This window comes from Oryctolagus cuniculus, chromosome 2, assembly GCF_964237555.1.
Source record: "Oryctolagus cuniculus chromosome 2, mOryCun1.1, whole genome shotgun sequence".
Classification (NCBI taxonomy): Eukaryota; Metazoa; Chordata; class Mammalia; order Lagomorpha; family Leporidae; genus Oryctolagus; species Oryctolagus cuniculus.
The window spans coordinates 88,326,243-88,345,253 of NC_091433.1; the positions used below are offsets into that span (position 1 = coordinate 88,326,243).

At 49.9% G+C, this 19,011-nt stretch overlaps 1 long non-coding RNA gene across 4 annotated transcripts in view; it reads left to right on the forward strand.

Moving 5' to 3' along the window:
• The window catches only part of LOC103352163 (uncharacterized), a 56,333-nt gene extending 43,129 nt beyond the window's left edge, over nucleotides 1-13,204 (forward strand). For 2 of the 4 annotated variants that reach the window (XR_011386373.1, XR_011386375.1), the window contains one exon: nucleotides 887-1,944. This is a non-coding gene — a long non-coding RNA (uncharacterized lncRNA). Of the gene's footprint in view, nucleotides 1-886; nucleotides 1,958-11,356 lie in introns of those variants that run through there. The other 2 variants (XR_007913968.2, XR_011386374.1) reach the window with 2 other exon arrangements.
• Nucleotides 13,205-19,011: the final 5,807 nt, after the last annotated feature.

Genomic DNA, 19,011 nt, shown 5'->3' on the forward strand with positions numbered 1-19,011 from the left:
GCAGCCTGGGGGCTAGAGGGATGGGAGTCAGCATGATGACAAACCCAGCCCGCCATAGGTGAGACACCTGCCCTGGGGGTGGAAGGCTGAGGGCTTTTCTCCAGTCAGGATGTGCAGGAAACATTGCAGTCTTCCAGGAAGTCACCGAACTGGAAGATGTCAATTACGCTCTCAGGTTTTCACTTCTTTCCTATGGAAAATATGATGGACAGAGCTGCCCTGTTCAAAGGCGGGCCAGATCACACAGATCACTGCCTAGGCTCTTTCCCGGCTGAGATCCACTCATCCAAGTTAGCAGAAGGGAGACTGTAGCCCGTCACGAGGACATTTCTAATTCTCATGCCATTTCAATGGAAGGGTTACCTTGCCAATGGGGTTGTTTCAGTAGGAGCTGGAAGACTCCCAACAGGATGTACTAGAGGCCAGATGACCGCCAGGATTCCTTCCAGCACCCGGGGGCTTCTGTGAGACTATGACTCATGTGTTTATGCTCCTTGCTCTTTCCTCAGCCAGCCCTAGCCACTTATGGTCAACTGGGACTCCAATTATACCCTAGAGTGAGCACCGGAACACAGCCTAGCATCAAGGCCAGCTGTGAGATTCCCCAGCTTCCCAACTTGCTAGTTACTACCCTTTGCTTCTTGTGTCTCGGGATCTGGGTCTGACAGTCGCAGAAGCCTTCTTAGGGTAAGAGGTGTCTTAGGGTAAGGCAGCTGGTGAGATGGTGAGACTTGATGATGGATACAGACCATACAGCTCCTGAATCAGAGGACATTTTGCAAGAGTGAGAGGGGCTCACTGCCCCTTCTGAGTCCTTGCAGCACTCCCCAGACTTCTCTCATCTCTCCATTAACTGCCTCCTATCTGCCTCTGTGTTCCATTCTAGGAGGCATCGTTACCGAGCCACAGAATCCTAGCATTTCTGATGGAAGGATCTTTCGAGAACACACAGTTCAATGTTTCCCCAAATGTCGGTTTTTCACGTACCACTTTCACAGCTTTTGCGATATACATATGCCAACTGTTCTATTATTTACTCATAGTTTTACTTAAATAAAAAATTTGCAAAACCTTGTGTGCTTTTATATTACCAACATAAATGGAAAACCAGCTTTACTTGCCTTGCATTTAAGAGAATCAAGATTAATATCAGACATTAAAATTTTTAAATGTTTGCCCATCCCAGATAGCTCTGATCATAGTGCACCCGGACCATACTTTGGAAACACAGTGCGTCTGCAGTCCTCTTTCTGGACAGGTATGGAAACCAAGGCCCAGAAAGATGAGGTGACTCGCTCAGGCCCCACAGATAGGTGATCAGTGGCCTGGGCCCCGACTCCCAGTCAGAGAGCCTTGGTTTTCTCCCATCTCTTGCCTCTTCTGAGGAAGCTGATGGAGGATAAGGTAGTTCCCGTCTGTATTGATCTTCCCAGGGCTTCAGGAGCAAGGTGTCGCGAGCCTGGTGGCTCAAAACCATGGAGCCTTTCGTTCGCGCGATTCTGGAGCTCCACGTTCAACGCGCCTGTGTTGAGGCGGCCACGGTCACGCTGACGTCTCCATGGCGATAGCCTTGCTTTCCTCTTCATCTTCTGGTGGCCCCAGGGACCCCTTGACCTGTGGCAGCACAACTTCACACGCCGCCTGTTTCTAACGGTGTCTCCCCATGCATTTCTCTGTTGTGGCCATCTTCTACTAAGGACACCAGTGATCTGGATTAAAGGCCCACCCTGGGGCCGGTGCTGTGGCATAGCAGGTAAAGCCGCCTCCTGCAGTGCTGGCATCCCATGTGGGTGCTGGTTCGAGTTCCGGCTGCTCCTCTTCTGATCCAGCTCTCTGCTGTGGTCTGGGAAAGCAGCAGAAGATGGCCCAAGTCCTTGGGCCCCTGCACCTGCGTGGAAAGACCCGGAAGAAGCTCCTGGCTCCTGGCTTTGGGTCGGCGCAGCTCTAGCCATTGTGGCCAGTTGGGGAGTGAACCAGCAGATGGAAGACCCCCCCCCCCATTCTCTCTGCCTCTTCTCTCTGTGTAACTATGACTTTCAAACAAATAAATAAATCTTTAAAAAAATTAAATAAAGACCCACTCTACTCCAGGGTGACTTACCCGACTACATGTTCAGCAACCCTAGTTCCAAATCAGGTCATATTCTAAGGAGTTTCAGTATGTCCTTTTGGGGGAATACAATTAAACCTATAACATCATCCCAAAGGGACTTAAAATTTATTTATATATTTGGAAGGCAGAATGACACACACACACACACACACACACACACACAGAGATCTTCCATACACTGGTTCACTCCCCAAATGGCTGCCACAGGTAGGGCTGGGCCAAACTGAAGCCCGGAGCCTGAAACTCCACTGGAGTCTCCCGTGTGTGTACAGGGGCCCAAACACTTGGGTCATCTTCAGCTGCCTTCCCAAGTGCATTAACAGGGAGCTGGATCAGAAGTGGAGCAGCCAGGATGTGAACTGGCACCCATATGGGATGCTGGCACTGTAGACCGTGGCTTAACTTGCTGCACCACAGAGCCAGCACCCAAGATTTTTTTTTTAATTTTAATTTTTTGAAAGAGATATAGAGAGATCGTCTGTGTACTGGTTTACTCCCAAAATGAGCACATCAGCTGGAGCTAGGCCAGGCTGAAGCCCAGAGTCCAGAATCTAATCTGTGTATCCCATGTGGGTTGCAGGGACTTAACTACTAGAGCCATCATCTTCTGCTTCCCAGAGTACACACTAGTAGGAAACTGGAATCAGGGGCTTGAACTCAGCTATTCTGTGATGTCTACACTGGCATCCCCAAGGGGTGACTTAAGCCCTGTGCCAAATGTCCAGCCCATATCTACTCTGAGTGTGGCCATATGATTTAATTTAATCAATAGGAAATGAGATGAATGCATAGGCTTGAAAAGTGCTTGTGTATGGGGGTTTTGCCTTCTCTTCTTGCTGGAAATTCTCTGTTATTATATGAGGAAGCCTGGATTAGTCTGTGGAGGATGAGACCTAATGGAGCAGATTGTGATCTAATTTCCCAAGTTGAGTTCCCCTAACCCAACCAGCCTCCAGCTGCACTGCCAGCTGAGTGCAGCTGGAGATGTAACTCCAGGTAAGATCAGCAGAAGAACCACCAGCAGAACCCAGCCTAGATGGTTGACCTGTAGAATCAGGAGCAGATAAAATGGTTGTGTTAAGCCATGACATTTTGGGGTGGGTTGTTATTCATCAACATTTAATTGGTATAGTAGGTATCACTGCTGTTTTTTGATGAAGAGACTGCTGACTCCCCAAAGATCTGATGCTCTTGCCTATTAGGACAAGGGCTGAAGGAAAGGTAAGGCTCTTTCTCTGGTGTAAGAACCTAGAAGCTGAACACAGTGCTGTAGACATTTTTTGATTTTAGATAGTTCATAATACATGATAGAGTTTGAACAATTCTAGAAGAGAGGAATAAGATATTCTGGAAGCTGAAGTCCAGCCAAGTATAAAGAAAGTGCAGAGTTGAGGTCCCCCTGAACTGGAAAGTCAAGGGTATGTGAGCTGGGAGAAGTAAAGGCTGTAGAAACATCGTGGAGGGGCCAGCACTGCAGTGCAGAGGGTTAAGCTGCTGCATCCCATATGGGTTTCAGTTTGAGTCCCGGCTGCTCCACTTCCTATCTAACTCTGTGTTAGTAGCCTGTGAAAGCAGTGGAGCATGGCCCACGTGCTTGGACCCCTGCACCCACAAGGGAGACTTGGGTAGAGTTCCTGGCTCCCAACTTTGGCTTGGGCCAGCCCTGGCCATTGTAGCCATATGGGGAGTGAACCAGTAGATAGAAGTGTGTGTGTGTCTCCCTTTCTGTAACTGCCTTTCAAGGAAATAAATAACTCTTAAAAAGGAAGAAAGAGGGGCCAGGAGTGTGGTATAGTGGGCAAAGCCACCGCCTGCAGTACTGGCATCCCATGTGGGTGCTGGTTCTAGTTCTGGCTGCTCCAGTTCCAATTCAGCTCTCTGCTATGGCCTGGAAAAGCAGTAAAAGATGCCCCAAGTCCTTGGGCACCTGCACCCGCATGGGAGACCTGGAAGAAACTCCTGGCTCCTGGCTTTGGATCGGCCCAGCTCTGGCCTTCACAGTCATTTGGGGAGTGAACCAGCAGATGAAAGACCACTGTCTTTCTCTGCCTCTGTCTCTCTGTAACTCTGCCTTTCAAATAAATAAATACACCTTAAAAAAAAAAAAAAAAGTAAGAAAGAAAGGAAGGTGATAGATACGGACATGGCTACCAAGTCTGAGAATCCCAAACCTGGGAGCAGGAGAGCAGCCTCCAACGCCTGGATGGGGCAACTTTAGGACAAATAAAAACAACGATGACTTCTCACGGTGGGGGCATCAAATTAATGAGACTCAGTACTCGGAAATGCAGTGGAGGTTTAACATAGAATTAGCTTTGTGTATTCATTAATATGTCCACTCGCATTTTGGAGGGCTTGTTGTGTGCTAAGCACAGAGCTGGAGATGGGGATGTAGAAATTAATAGAACATGGTGCCGGCGCTGTGGCACAGTGGGTTAACGCCCTGGCCTGAAGCACTGGCATCCCATATGGGCACTGGTTCGAGTCCCAGCTGCTCCACTTCCGATCCAGCTCTCTGCTATGACCTGGGAAAGCAGTAGAAGATGGCCCAAGTGTTTGGGACCCAGCACCCACGTGGGAGACCCGGAAGAAGCTCCTGGCTCCTGGCTTCGGATTGGCACAGCTCTGGCCTTTGCAGCCAATTGGGGAGTGAACCATTGGATGGAAGACCTCTCTTTCTCTCTCTCTCTCTCTCTCTCTCTCTGCCTCTCCTCTCTCTGTGTAACTCTGACTTTCAAATAAATAAATAAATCTTTAAAAAAAAAAAAGGAAATTAATAGAACACGGTCAGTTCCCTTACATTCCAGAGAGACAGACCTGTCAGCTAATCAATCGCCGTACGCTTATAGAGCATCTGTGCCAGGCGTGGGCAGTCCTACAGGTGGAGTGCTGAGTGAAACAGAGCCCTCCCCGGCGCAGTTTGCTGGAGGTGGCAGATACTAGAGACGGAAGCAGTCATCATACTTGCGTGACTCACAACTCCCTAGTAAGTACGTGTTGTAACAGAGACGTAGAGGGGGATTTAGGCATACACGAAAGCGAGCCATTACCCAGCCTGGGGGCCATCAAAGGCCTCCTTGGGGAATTTCGGCTTAGCCTGACAGTGCGAGCCCGGTAACGTTGGGGTTGGAGGAATGAGCCAAGGACGTAAGAGAGTTATCTGAGGGAGTGAAAGATGCCCAGGATGCCTGTGTTGGGGGAAAGAAGAGGGTACGGCCAGGCCAGGATAGGTCCTCCTCTGTCCTCCGCGGCCCAGGAAGCTGCCTGCTAAAGATCACAGTGCCCTCTGGCTGCCAGCTGGGTCCGGACACTGGGAGGCCTGAGCAGGAACAGAGAACAGAGAGGAGAGAGGGAAGGAACGTCTCCTGCTCTCGCCCCGCTTGGTGCTGAGGTTCTGGCTGGGGCTCCCTCCAATCACAGCAGCTCCTCTGGCCCGTTTCCAGGGCTCCACCTTTTTATTTGGTTCTGGTGACACTTGTCCTTCTCTGTGCTCATTCAGGCCCCAGAGTCTCAGCGGAGCCCCACTTTGGTTAGTCTCTCTCTCTTCATTCAGCCTCTCTTTGTAAATGGCCTCTATCGAAACATCCTCAAGATTCGGACAGAGGGTGCTGCGGTGGTTCGGGTCTACTTGGTTGGCCAAGGAATGCCCAGAGAGCTGCTTGCACAGTATTCTGGTGCATCTCTGAAGTTGTTTCTTAATATTAGCATATGAACTGGGGACTGAGGATAGTCGGTGCCCACCCCCCCCCCCCACACGAGTGGCGTCATGTAATCTGCTTGGGACCTGAACAGAACAAGAGGTGGAGGAAGGAAGGGTGGGTTTACTCTGCCTGATGGCTTGAGCTGGAACGTGGGTCTTCTGCCTTCAGATGCAGGGCGGAGCCTGCACCCCTGGCTCTCTGGGCCTTTGAACGACGCCACTGGCTTTCCTGAGCCTCCAACTTGCAGATGGTGGATGGTGGGACTTCTCAGATCCTCTAATCGCATGAGCCAATTTTGTATAATAAGAATTGTGATGTATGCCATGTGTGTGAAAGGAGTTCAAGGGGCCGGCACTGTGGAGTGGTGGGTAAAGCTGCCGCCTGCAGTGCTGGCATCCCATATGGGCACTGGTTCGAGTCCCGGCTACTCCACTTCTGATCCAGCTCTCTGCTATGGCCTGGGAAAGCAGTAGAAGATGGTCCAAGTCCTTGGGCCCCTGCACCCATGTGGGAGACCTGGAAGAAACTTCTGGCTCCTGGCTTTGGATCGGTGCAGCTCCAGCCGTTGTGGCCATTTGGGGAGTGAGCCAGCAGATGGAAGACCTTTCTCTCTCTCTGTCTTTCTGCCTCTCTGTAACTCTGCCTTTCAAATAAATAAATAAATCTAAGAAAGAAAGAAAGAGAGAGAGAGAGAGAGAGAGAAAAGAAAGGAGTTCAAAAAGTTCGTGGACAATGGAATTAGAAGATAAATTTGAAGTGGGTGGTTGGCCCAGCGGCTAAGCTGCCAGTTAGGACATCCCTGTCCCCTATCAGAGTTCCTGGGTTCGTGTCCCAGCCCGGGCTCCCAATTCTAACTTCCAGTTCATATGGACTCTGGGAGGAAGCAATCAAGGCTCAGGTCATCGGGTCCCTGCCGCCCTTGTGGGAGACGTGGAATGAGTTCCTGGCACCTAACTTTGGCTGAGCCCAATCTAGGCAATTGTGGGCATTTGGGGACTGAATCAGCAGATGGGAACTCTCTGTCTGTCTGTCTCTACCTCTCTCTGTAACTCTGTCTTTCAAATAAATAAAATAAATCTTTTTTTTTTTAATAAAAAAATCTAGATAAGCAGCAGCCACCGTGGGCACTAGAGGGTGAACAGAAGCAGGAAGACTTTTGGGGGGAGGTACCTGCTTGGAGGAGGGAGTTTTACAAAGTCAGGAGTCGTTTTTGTGTCTCTTCCCTGGGGTCAGGAGCAGTCGCTATGGCTCTAAAGGTGGCAGGGGTGCTGGTCTTCTGGGATCTTTCTGGATTGGGAGCCAGAGAGCTAAAGCCAGGATCCTGTGGCTGCTGGAGAGAATGGAGGGATCAGCTCCTCCAACCATCCGCGTGCAGAAGAGACTGAAGGGACAATATCTGAGCAGACACAGGACCCAGTATGGTGTTGTCCTCGGAGAAAAATTACAGAATCGGCACCTGCAGTGACCGGGATACAGTTCAAACCTACCTGACATACAAAGAGCTGTGAAGACAGAACGCTCTCTCAAGAGAGGAAATAATCAACTGGAAGTGACCTGAGATGATCCAGACACGAGGATCAACAGACAAGGGATTTACCACGGCTATTGTAATTCTCCTCAATGAAGTAAGATAATACGCTCTCTGTGCCCACTAATGAATGAAAGTTGGGAAAGCCCTGTAGAGAAAGAGAAATGATGAACAAAATGAGTATTTTAGAAATGAAAATATACACTAGAAGAAATAAAAATTTACTGGTTGAACTTTTGCCATAGAGATGATAGAGAAGTGGCACGTGAACTTGAAAACAGAGCACTAGAAATTACCCAGGATGTAGAATAGAGACAGAAAAAGATGTGTCATTGTCAAACAATGGGAAGTCAGAGATAAGAGCAAATCTTGAAGGTAGCAAAAGAAAAATAACACACAAATCGGACTTTTACTCTCCAAAGGCAGTTAAGAAAAAAACAAAAGACAAGTTGCTGACTGAGAAAAAATATTTGCAAAGCACAGATGTGACATAAAACTTGTATCTAGAATGGTAGGATGGAAAATATGCAGAGAACTCTTACAACTCAATAATAAGACAAGCAGCCAGTTCAACCAAGGAAAAAGATTTGAATACACATTTGTCAAAAAAAGACACATGAATGGCCAATAAACGTATGGAAAGATGTTAGCACCACTGCTAGTGAGGCAAATGCATACTAAGCCCTCAGGGAGATACTGTACCACAAATCCATCAGAATATGTAAAAATTCTAAAGATTGATTAAGTCAGGTGTTGGTGAGGATGTGGAATGAGTGATGATGTCAGAAAGCTGACATCACCTGTGTGGCCCCTGCTTGCCTCAAGAGAGTTCTTGCCTTTAGGAAGACATAGAGATCTATCTCAAGGCATCAAAGTGAAAGCAAGAGAATTTTTTTTAAAGAAGACGTATTTATTTATTTTGACACTCAGAGTTACAGAGAGAGAGGGGAGAAGACAGAGAGAGAGAGAGAGAGAGAGAGAGAGAGATCTTCTGTCTATTGGTGCACCCCCCAGATGACCACAGTAGCCAGCGCTGGGCCAGGTCAAAGCCAGGAGTCAGGAGCTTCATCCGGGTCTCTCACGTTGGTGGCAAGGGCCCAAGTACTTGGATCATATTCTGCTGCTTTCCCAGGCCATTAGCAGGGAACTAGTTTGGAAGTGAAGACAGCCAGGATTCAACCTGTGCTGAATTAAGACAGTGGCTTAACCTGCTACACCATAAGGACAGACCTGAAGCAAGAGTTTTATTAAATAAAGCAACAGGAGCAGGCTACTCCACAGATAAAGTGAATAGAGTTCTCCATTTATGGGATCCAGAAAATATATGTTAATATTGGGCAGACTATTCATTTTATTTCTGGGAATAGGAAACTTCCCTGGGAATTGAGGATCTAATTTTCTCTTCTTGTATGGTCACTTTTGTAGGTTGTCAAGGCAATTTTAAACTATCATGTGAAGGAGTGATTTTTTAAAAGATTTATTTATTCCTTTGAAAGGCAGAGAGAGAGAGAGAGAGAGAGAGAGAGAGAGAGGGAAAGAGAGGAGACAGAGAAAGACATATTTCACACAGATTCATTCCCCAGATGCCCACAATGGCTGGGGCTGGTCCAGAGCAAAGTTCGGAGCCAGGAACTCCTTTCAGGGCTCCCACATGAGTGCCAGGGGCCATCATCTGCTGCCTTCCCAGGAGCATTAGCAGGGAGCTGGACTAGAAAAGGAGCAGCTGGGACTCCAACCAGCACTCGGTGGGCTGCCAGCAACCCAGTTGGCAGCCTAAGCCACTGTGCCACATCGGCCATGAGCGGATGTGATTTTTACTATGCTAATGTATTCTAATGAAGGTTCTGGTCTCCTTGAGGTTAGCTTAGGTGCCATCTTAGGTCCACCTGACTAGAACCGGTTGTTTTGCTTGCTACTTCCTGGTGGGTGAAGCTACATCTTACCGCAGCCTATCTCAATGGCACTCTTCTATCAGAAATGCAAAATTGTACAGCCATTTTGGAAAACAGTCTGGCAGAGTCTTTAAAAGTTAAATATATACTTGCCCTATGACCCAGCAATCCTACTCAGAGATTTGCCCAAGAAATGAAATATATGTGCACACAAACACTTGTGTATGAATGTTCACAGAAGTTCTATTCAAACTTGCTCAAGACTGGAAAGAACCCAGATGTCTGTATATTGTACTGCTGAATAGATTAAACAGACCATGGTCTATCCATCCAGTAATCAGTGATAAAATATCAACACATGCAACATGAATGAACCTCAGAAACACCATACAGAGCAAAAGAAATCAAAACAAAAAACTGCATGCTGTCTGCTTCCATTTATATAAAATTATAGAAAAGACAAAACTATAGTGACAGGAAAGAGATGAGCGGTTGCCTTGGGCTAGGGTAGGGGAGGCTATGGGTAGCATTGGTTGCATGAGACACATTTTTATGGAGATGGAAAGTTTATATCTTGATTGTGGTCACGCTTACAGAACTGTATAGAGGCACAAAAATTTCATCAAACTTTGCGCTTACAATGGGTGAATTTTGCTGTACAACCTTCTACTTTACTTGAAAGTTTATTTGAAAGGCAGAGTTGATGGGGTGGAGGTGGGGGTACGGGTGGGGGTGAGATCTTCCATCTACTCGTTCACTTTCCAAAAGGCCACAATGGCCAGGGCTGAGCCAGGCAGAAGCCAGGAGACTGGTTCTCCATCCTGGTCTCTCACATGGGTAGTAGAAGCCCCAACACTTGGGCTATCTGCTGCTGCTTCTCCAGGAGCATTAGCAGGGAGCTGGATTGGAAGTGGAACAGCTGGGACTCAGACGGGCGCCCCCTTGGGATGCCATGGATGGATGCTGGTTGGGAGGCTAAGACCTCTCCTTATCTTCCACCCATTTTACAACACTCCCTTTCCAATCGGTTTGCAGCTGGCGGGTTGGGGGCACCAGGTTCTTTTCCAGCTCAGCATAATACAAAGACCCAAGTTACCACCGCTGCTCCCATCACTATCTCAGTCTCCCTGACTGGTGCCCAAAGATGTTATTAGGTTAACTGAGATCTTGTCTACACGGCAAGCCCAGTTCCATGGAGACATAGACCTGCTAAGCCCAGGGAGGTAAAGCAGCTTATTTCTTTGGGTGTCCGTCTTCTTGTCAGCAAAGGGAAGGGCTGACCCACGTGGCCTCTGAACAACTTGTGATTTGAGCTTGTGATTTTCAGTGACATGCAGATCTGGAGTTTTATTTATAGCCTTGCTATGTGTGCTTCTCCACGGGAATGCCTCTGCCTCCCTCCACACCTGATTGCGTCTCATGCGACCTTCAGGGGTCAACTAGAGCACCCTTCACCCTGCATGAAGCACCTCTTACTGGTCTACGTCACACCAACCGGAACTCTACTGCAGTTATCCTCTGTGCCGAGTAACCCAGCCCTTGCCCACAGAGCAAGGCAAACTGCTTTTGGCTGTTACTTTATATTTAGTATTGATCTTCTGTCCTCAGCTAGCTTGGAAGAGCCGTAGTGAGATTCTGTTTCTCGAGTTCCCCCCGCCCTCTCTGCCCCAGCACATGCGAGCCTGTACACACACACACACACACACACACACACGCACACATACACGGGCAGGGTTTGGATATGGCTTGAGAGCAACCTGGAGCAACCTTGTGTTGGATGCTCCGTCTCCAGTGTGGTGGTGGTGTTGGCAGGTGCTGGAAACCTTAAGAGGTGGGGCCTCGTGCGGGGTGGTTAGATCCCTGGGGATGCTGGCTGCCCAAGGATTTCATGTAGTTCTCAAGGGACCCCAGGAGCAGGGGAGCAGGCCTGGCCCCTGAATGCCTTGGCTTCTTGTCTCGCCATGGGATCCCTCCCTCTGGGTCCCACCTGCACTCCTACCAGTGTGATGCCGTCTGCTACGTTGCGAGGTAGCCAGAAGGCCCTATAGAGTCAGCAGATGACCTCCGAAACCTCTAAGGAAACCTCTTTTCTTCATACTCACGCCTGGGTGTTTTGTTACAGCAACAGAAAACAGACTCCTGCTCACATCGGCACACTGCTACGAGCTTCGCGCTTGTTAAGGATGGACTCAGTACACTGCTATGTGATGACTCCTGCCCTCACGCTACTTCTACGATGGCTTCTCTTTAATTCTTCTGCTTGACTCTCACCTTCTAGTCCTAACAGCCTGACTGCGCTTGTGCAGGAACCAAGCAGGAGGCTAATTCTCGGAAATCATTAGGAAACAGAGATCTTATCTGCAGTCCAAATGCCACCTACGGTCCTTATTGTTCCTAATTTCACTAGAAGTTGACAGTGTGCGTGCTCAGAACTCTTCCCACCAAACACATGTGCGGCTGGCCAGCGGGGAGGAGAGCCAGATGGGAGGACATGTTCTCCCCCACCCGCCCCATTCTCTCAGAGATGTTCATCAGCCCTGCAGCCTGGTTTCTTTGAGACACAGACGGATTTCTGTTCGGCCCTAAGCACATGGATGCCATACACATGTGGATCAAGGCTTATTTCCAGGGTTTTACAGAAATGAAATTAATTTGCCATATGCTGAAATGTGTGGTCTTGGAAGTCAGCTAGAACGAGGGTGGAGTCCTGGCTGTGTGATCTTGGTTTAATTACAGAACCTTTCTGTGTCTGTGTTTCCATATCTTTAAAATAAGATCTGTGAGGGCAGTAAGAGAAATGCCACACGCACGGGGCCGGCGTGCAGTCAACTGCTCAGCAAATCCCACTTCCTGTCCTGCTCAGAAAGTGGGGTGCAACACAAAACGATCCCCCCTTCTGCAGCAGGTTGGCCCTGGCTGGGTGTGCCCTGGACGGCCGGCTGGGGCCACCCGGCGCTCCACGCGAGGGACACTCTCCGGTTCCCATCCCCGGCAACGCTCCCCGCTCTGCCTGGAAGGGCTGCGGCTGCGGTATTCCAGGCGGGCCAGCGCGGGCTTCAAAGGCTCAGCCTTTGCCTTTGAAGAGGAGGACTTGGAGCTCATTAGCTCTGTGGCAGAGACCACCAAGCAAATCAAGTGGGGTCCTGTGTCGCCTCTGCGAGGTCCCCCCAAGACCTCTACATAGGGTTTTTGGAGAAGATAACGTTTTTTATTTTTGTTCTGTTTATATATTTGTGCTTTGTTTTTTGCCCTCCAGTTTTAGGCTAGCACGTGGTGCAGAGGGTGGGTCTGAGCACAATGGAATAAGTATCTAATGAACAACAGCTCTCGGTGCCCAAGAGAAAGCTTGGACATTACAGAGTGGCCCAGCTTCGCTGGCCCATCACGCTCTCCTGCACATCTGGATCCTTGGGGGGAAAAGAAGAAGACTGTTGGATGATGATGTTGGTGATAACACTGTTCAGCAAAGACCTCCCTGGTGGGGTCGAACACAGAAGTCAAGGACAGACATTTCTCCGTGGTACTAACCACACATTGCAGGCACGGCTGCAATGTTGAGCATGATGGGCTAGGGCTTCTTATTTTTTTCTAGCATGGGTAGAAGCTGTGGGCTGGGCCAGTGGAGGATTCCACAGTCACGGGGCACCCAGGAGTCCAGCCCAGGACTCCGTGTCCACGCGGGGATGTGTCTAGGTCCATCTATTTGTGATGAGAACACTGAGTTCTGTCTCCAGACCCTGGGGTAGCTTTCACAAGTCCTCTTGTTCCTCATTGGTGGTGCTTCTCAGCCCTTGCTCTACCTCGAAGTGGGGACGAGAGGCTTAATACCGTTTCATGGGACTGGGATCCAGGTTGGCCTCAGGGGAAACATAAATGTGCAGCTGCCTGTAGGAGATGACTTCACAAATTTATGGGAAAATGGGATTAAAAGTTAATTTGGGTGCAAAAAGTTTTTTAAAGTCCACGCACACAAGGGGTCTTTAAAAAGTTCACAGATTGTGCATTATTTAAAACAATCTCTGCATGAATTTCAGAAATATTTTTGTACCTAAATAAACTTGTCATTTAATCCCATTTCCCATGGATATTTGAAGCCCCCTCACATAACCTACATAAGGAAAATGAAAAGAACTTTGCACCCCTTAAAACTCCCTCTTTCTGGTGGTTGCTGCCTGAAGAGATACTAAAAGCTGAAATCCACAATTGGGGAAGACGGAAAGGAAAATACACGGATACTTCAAAGAGTTCTCAGAAAAATGGAATTAAAAGGCATATATTTTGCTGCCCCAAATTTTAAAATTCATGCATGGTTTTGTTGTTGTTGTTGTTTTCAGTAATATGGATTTTCATGAACCCTTTGAAAACTCCTTGCATTTATATATACATACAATTTCATTTTTTGCATGAAAAGTAAGTAAACTTATGTTTTAATTCTATTTTTTAAATATTTATTTGCTTATTTGAAAGGCAGAGTTATGGAGAGATAGGAGAGGTCTTCCATTTGTTGGCTCACTCCTCAAATGGTGGCAACAGCTAGGACTGAGCCTTTTGTAGGGTCTCCCACATGAGTGCTACTTTCCCAGGTGCATTAATAGGGAGCTGAATCAGAAGCTGGGACCAGAACCAGCCCTTTTAATTCCATTTTCATGACCTTTTTGAAGTACCCTTGTACCTCCCTCTAGGTTGACCCAACACAAGGTGTGTAATTCAGATGTGAGTGTAAATGCTGGAGTTTAGGAGAGCTACCCCAGGGGCTTGTTTTGCCAGCTTAGCTGTGAGGTTAAGGTAGAGGCAGGAAGTTTTACAAACCTGGTTGGAGTGGGACTCTGCAGGAACAGGACAGCAACCAGGGGGTGGTTCTGGGGTTCTATAGGCCTGTGTGGACCGGAATGGGCCTTCTCTACTGGAAATCAGCCTGGGGTCCACGTGGATTGATTGACAAGTGTGGGTGATGCCTTGTGATGGGTGTTTCAACAGGTTTCTTAAGGTTTTTTTTTTTCCTTATTGGAAAGGCAAAGTTAGAGACAGAGGCACACACACACACACACACACACAGACCCTCCATCCGCTGGTTAACTTCCCAAATGGCCACAACAGCCAGGGCTGGGCCAAGCCCAAGCCAGGAGCCAGGAACTCCATCTGGATCTCCCATGTGGGTGGCAAGAGCCCAAGCACCAGGGGCCATCTTCCCGACGGGAAAGTGGAGCAGCCTGCCCCAACCGGCATCGCGCAGGTGGTACCTTCACAATGGCAGCCTTCAAACAGATGTCGAATGCAGTCCTTCCCCAGCAGGCTGATGTTGTGAAACTCGGAGGGCAGACCTTTTGTCCTTTTTTGCTCATTTCCGGCCCCCAGATGTCCCCAAGGCCACAGCAGGAGGCAGGCAGGTGTGTTGCTGCGGAAGTGGGGCTGGGGGTGGGGTGGGCGGGACCTGAGTTGGGCAGGGAACTGGGGGGCGAGGCAGGAGTGCGGGGAGGAAGCAGAGAGAGTGTTTTTCTTTCTTTCTTTCCATTTTAAGTGGAAACAAGTGCGTGAGGAAAGTGAGAAGGGGACGCTGGGGAGCAGCAAGGCCAGGCAATGTGCAGGCCTGGGAGCCCGGCGCCCCCAGAGAACCTGCTTCCTGGTGCTGCTTCCAGCCGACTGGAAGCCAACCCTCTCCCTGCTCCCAGGCCCGCCCCCAGCGCCACAGCCTCCGCTCTGAGCCTGGCCTCCTGCGGACCAGGGCAGCCGCTGCGGTGCCCAGCAGGCCCCACGGCTCTGGCAGGAGTGCCCGAGACAGCTTGGCCAAGTGGCCCAAACTTTAATGAATTCAAGACCTGGTGGGCTGGCCCCGAGGAAGAGCTGGGCTTGGGCCTTGCAGGAAAAAGGCACAAAACGGCCCTCTTGTCGGGAGGCTTTGCACCCGGAGGCCCCGCAGTCCCGATTGCGTCAGGCAGCAGTTCCTCAGAAAATGACATTTTGTGGAAACAAAGGACATACAATAGAACCCCAGTGAATCCTGGCTGCTGCCTTCCTGACAGCAGCCACCCTCCCCCAGGAGGTGACGGCCGGGCTCAGCTCGGGGCCTGGGGTTGGTGACCCCAGGGCTGCACTGCGGGGAGAGGCTCCCTCTTGAGGCAGGGGGCAGAGGAGCAGCCAGTCTGCACCCCTGTGTGACCCCTTCACCCCTGCAGCCCTAGCATGGGGATCCCTGCAGGCCCAGAGCAGCCGGCTCTGCCCCACTGCGTAGGGGCAGCCACAAGTCTATGAGGGCTGTCTCTGTGGGACTTAATGACTGTTTTCCAATACTTAAAAGGCTGTCATTTGGAAGAAGGATGGATTTATTCAGCGTGGAGCCAGAGGACTAAATTAAGGCCAAGGGCACAAGTTGTAAGAGAACAGATTTGGGACTCTGTTAGAACAGTTTCGCTGCTGGGAACGTGGGGCAGTGTGCTGCGTAGCCTTGGGAGGTGGTGAGCTCCCCAGCCCCGGAGGAGGTCAAACAGAGGGGATGTGGTGAGCACCTCAGTGTCTGCTGTCTCCTCCCTGCGCTTCTGGAAGATAGGCACTCTGTTTTGGTTATTTATTTATTTGAAGGCAGAGTTACAGAGAGAGCTGAATAGACAGAGAGATCTTCCATTGCTGGTTCAACTCCCCAGATGGTCCCAACGCACAGGACTGGGCCAGACTGAAACCCAGAGCTATATCTAGGTCTCCCACATGGGTACAGGGGCTGACTCACTTGGGCCATCCTCTGCTGCTCTCCCAGACACATTAGCAGGGAGCTGGATCAGAAGCAGAGACGCCGGGACTTGAACTGGTGCCCATATGGGATGCTGGTGTCGCAGGAGCTGGCTTAAGCCCACTGCATCACAACACTGGCCCTGGCACTATGTTTTTCATCTCTATGCTTGTATGCACTGATTTCAAAATTGTCCTACACCAAAATAAACTTATCTCTTAATTCCGTTTTCCACCTGCTTTTTGGAGTACCGTTGTATACAGGGCCTGGCACCCATGACAGCAGGGCCTCAATGTTGTCAAAGGAATTAATGATGGAAAACCTTGAGGCAGAGATTACAGGAAGTGATATCTATGACTCTCTGGGGGAGGGGGGTGTCTCCGGATGGTTCCTCACATTTCAGAGAGAAGGAGTGGAATCATGTTTTGCTAGGAGAGAGCTGGGTGGGCACATCCAGCTCCTTGACAGCTATCGTGGGATGCAAGTGGAGCTACAGGACTCCTTCCCAATGATGGAACATAAGGCCATAGCAGAGAGCTCTCTCCCTCTCACCTTTGGATCCATCTGCTAACAGGGAGCCTCCTCTAAACAGGATTAATAGACAGGGGGTGGGGGCAGGTGCAGCAAGGCTTTGGGTTGCTACCCCCAGTGTCGCTCCCCCTCTTCATGGAGGAACGACACTAAACCCTGCCTAGGCTTCTTATCCGAGTCACGGCACCATTATGTCGCTCCCCCTCTTCGTGGAGGAACGACACAGGACCCTGCGCTGTTCTTTCGTCTGCTCGGCCCTCCCCGGGTTTGCTGCTGGTTCTTCCCGGGTTGGCTACCGACCCTTCCACCTCCGTGGAAGGGCGGTTCTCCCTGCCACTTTCCCCACTTCCGCGGGGGAGCGGCACACCGCCGGCCGGCTCGCTCGGGGGCTGCTCAGGTGTTCCCTCAGATGTTCCTGGTGCATGTTGTCTCTCTCCTCCTTTATAGTCCTCTTCCACCAATCCCAACTCTGCTACCCACACGCCGAGTACGCTGCTCTCCTCCAATCAGGAGCAGGTCCTACAGTTTATTAGTTGAACTGGAGGCAGCTGTGTAGAAGCTGTTTCCTCCTCTCCCAGCGCCATATTGTGGGAGAGCAGATGCATAGAATAAGTCTTAATTCCAGTAACTTAGTCTAGTCCGAGTTACTCCCAGTTGCTCCCCACACCCCAGGTTCTTTTTTATTTTTTTAAATATTTATTTTATTTATTTGAAAGAGTTACAGAGAGAGGTAGAGACAGAGAGAGAGGTCTTCCATCTGCTGGTTCACTCCCCAGATGGCCACAACAGCCGGAGCTGCACCTATCTGAAGCCAGGAGCCAGGAGCTTCTTCTGGGTTTTCCACATGGGTGCAGGGGCCCAAGGACTTGGATCGTCTTCTACTGCTTTCCCAGGCCATAGAAGAGAGCTGGATAGAAAGTGGAGCAGTCGGGACTCGAAGCGGTGTCCATATGGGATGCCGGTGCTTCAGGCCGGGGCTTTAACCCACTGAGCCACAGCACCGGCCCCATACCCTCAAGTTCTAACAGAGCCATTCCCTTTGCTTTCATCTGTCTTATACACTGGGATTTTTTTTGTTGTTGTTGTTGAAGAAAGGGGTATACATCAGAAAGTTGCAAATCACTGGCCTACAAGATGTCTTTGCTTGCTGAACACCTGCTGTGTCCAGTTATTGTTCTAGGCATAGCAGTGAAACAAACAGATCAAAAAACAATCCCTGCCCCAATTTGCCTGTGTTCAAATCGGGGAGACAAACCATCAAGACGTGAATTATAGTGTGTGAGGAGGTGCTAAGTGTTACGGGGCAAAATAAAGCAGTGAAAAGGCATGGGGAGGGGGAAGGGATCGCTGTGATTCCCAGTAAGGTCAGAGAAGCATCACTGAAGGGGTGACGTTGGAGCAAAAGCTTGGAGGAGGTGAGCGAGCCACGTGGGAAGAGCATTCCTGCAGAGAAAGCTGAGACAAAGGTCCTGAGGCAGGAGCGTAGGTAGCAGGGTCAAGGAACAAGGAGGCCAGTGCAGATGAAGAGGCGAGGTGTGGCAGGCAGCTTCTACCATTGCTCCCAGGGGTCTCTGCCTCTCGGGACCCATGCTTTTGTGTAGTGCCCCTGTCCTTGAGTATGGGCCAGACTTAGTAGCCTGCTTTCAACCAATAGAATATGACAAAAAGAAAAAAATAGTGTGCATCCCTTCCGAGAATAGGTTACCTGTGTTGCTTGTGTTCTCTTGTTCTCACTCACTTGCTCTGATACAGCCACCTGCTATGACGTGCCCACCCCACGGGGAGACCCATATGAGATGGAACTGAGGGAGTTAGGGGACAACTGAGATCCTCAGGCCAGTAGACATCGAGCCCTGGCAGCAACCTGGCAAGGGAGCTTGGAAGTAGATGCCTTGGAGGTGGCCTTGGTCCCAGCCGACACCTTGATTAGGCCTTGTGCAAGACTCTGAGCCGGCAGGCCACTAAACCACAGCCCCCCACTGAGATAATCCGTGTTCATTGCCGTAAGCCACTGAGTTTGGGGATAATTTACTGTGCAGTCGTAGATATCTAATAGCCGAGGGAGACTAGCAAGAGATGAGATCACGGAGCTAACGGGAGCCAGATCACGCGGGTTTGTTGGTTAGCAAAGCTCTTTGGCATTTCTCGGACGGAGGAGGGACGTCACGGCAGGCTCTCGAGGAGGGGAGAGATGCAGTCTGGCTTTGGCTGTCGTCTGGAGAGTGCCTATGAGAAGTACGTTCATAATCCGGGCGCAGGGGAATCCTGGTGATTGGACCGTGGGAGTAGCTGCCTCACTGGTGGATGAGGTTGCGACATGGCCATGCTTTGAAGTGAGCCAACAGGACTTCCTGACGGGTTGCACGCGAGCTGTGACAGAAAGAGAGAAGCAAAGACAACTTCAGCGTGTTGTGGAGGGATGGTGAAAAGCCCGAGATGGAGAAGGTTGGGGAGGCTCAGGCTTAAGGAGAAAGCTACAAGTTCAGTTTGGGAAAGACCAAGTTCCAGATGCTTGGTGGGTATCC